This window comes from Pteropus vampyrus, unplaced genomic scaffold (genome assembly GCF_000151845.1).
Source record: "Pteropus vampyrus isolate Shadow unplaced genomic scaffold, Pvam_2.0 Scaffold798, whole genome shotgun sequence".
Lineage (NCBI taxonomy): Eukaryota > Metazoa > Chordata > Mammalia > Chiroptera > Pteropodidae > Pteropus > Pteropus vampyrus.
In genome coordinates this window covers 24,310-26,272 of record NW_011889579.1, presented here as the reverse complement: position 1 = coordinate 26,272, position 1,963 = coordinate 24,310, and positions in this window count along the sequence as shown.

Below are 1,963 nucleotides of genomic sequence, written 5' to 3'. Positions count from 1 at the left end.
CACCTCCAGGACTATGAAATTTCTGTTTTTTTAAGCTACCCATTTTGTGGACTTGATCCAGAACCATAGCAACTTGAGCCCTTTTCCAATTCTATCCAAACAGGTGTGATTTCACATAGGACCCTCTTACTGCTTCTCTGTCCCATATACATGGGGTCCATTCACACCTCATTGTCTGTGATAGTCTTCATTCTAAGCGACACACTGATTTTGTTCCCAGGAATCCATTGCATAAACTAGAAGCTAATTAGAAAAATATTCCAGTCAGAAAGTAAAATAAGGTTATATCCATATGAACTCAGAGTGAGGAAAACCATTGCTGGAAGATCAACCTCACAAGACATACTAAAAGAATTTTTTTTTAGGATAAAAGGAAATGATATCGAATGGTAATTTGAGTGCTCATAAAAAAAACATAGAGTACAGGTAAGGCAATTATTTAGGTAAATGTAAAAAGAAGTATAAATATTTCTATTCTCCTAACTGATTTAAAAGAAGATTGCATAGAACAATAAGTTTTAATTTTTATTGTCAGGATTTGAGTATTAAGTATTATATATAATTTAAAAAAGAGCACAAGATGAGGTAGGAATGAAGTTAGTTTGAAGAAAGAAAATGACACCAGACAGTAAATCGAATACACAGAAGGACCACAGGAAATGGTGAACATTTAGAATTATATAAAACACTCCGAGTTCCCCTCCTTTCTCTGCTTAATTTTAAAAAATGACATAAGATTTTCTACAACAAAAATGATAACACACTGTTATCAGATTTACCATATGTAGACATAATCTATATGATTGTAATAGCTTAAAGAAAGAGAGAAGAAATAGAGCTACATTAGGACAAAGATTCTGTATTTTATTGATATTAAGTTTGCATTTTTGAGAAAAAGATTGTGATAAATTAAGATGTATAGTGTAAGGACTTTCAGTGTTAGGTCAACATGTAAGGAGCTTAAGAGTCATCACTCTGTTTTAGCAACAAGTAAAAAGCTGAACAGACTAAAAAATCACCAACTCTTCTTGGATCCACAGGAATGAGATGGGAGGACACAGGGCAAACCAATGTGCTCAAGATGGGAAAGAAAGGCAAATACAAGGAGTCACTGTTTTCTGGAGCAGAGATTCACGAGCAGAAACCACCACACAAACCAGGGTCCAGTAGGAAAAACCAAGCTATAATTGATGGATTGCTGGAGGCTAAGTATGGACAAGTCAGAAACAGGACCCCATGATTTTTTAAAATAGACCTCCAGGACTTCTACCCATTTCTCAAAGAAAAATCCAAGAGAAAATCTCCTCCTGCTTATGGCAAGGGGAGAGGAAAAGGAACCATTTTAAAATAGATAAGAGCACTCTGTTCTTTATAACAAGGTCTGCCCTTAGGGGAAACAAGTAAACCAGAGCTGAACCTGCTGTGGTATTACCAGGGCCTAACTGACCTAGAAAAGGGAAATGCCCAACTCCAGCCCAGTTTAGCCATCCTCTCTTTCCTCAGAAGGGGAAAAGAATTAAGCCCAGTTGTGAAGTTCAAAGTCTAGAGGCACAGGCTTACTAAAATAAGACCTGATCACAGGAATACAGAATGCTCCTCTCCCCCTACACTGCACCAATTTATTGATAAAGGTCTATTGCCAATAGCTTTTTTTTTTTTTACCCAGTATATCATGTCTGGCTATCAAGAAAAAATTACAAGTCATACCAAAAGATAAAAAACAAATTTGAAGAGAGAGAACAGGCATCAGAAACAAACATGGCAGGGATTTGGAATTATCAGCCCAGGATTTTAAAACCAATATGATTAATATGCTAAAGGCTTTGATAGATAAAATAGGAAACATGCAAGAAAGATAGGCAAGGTAAGCACAAAGATGGAAATCCTAAGAAAGAACCGGTAATGCTAGGGGAAAAAACACTGTTAGAAATGAAGAATTACAGAAATAAGAACAAACTTGGAG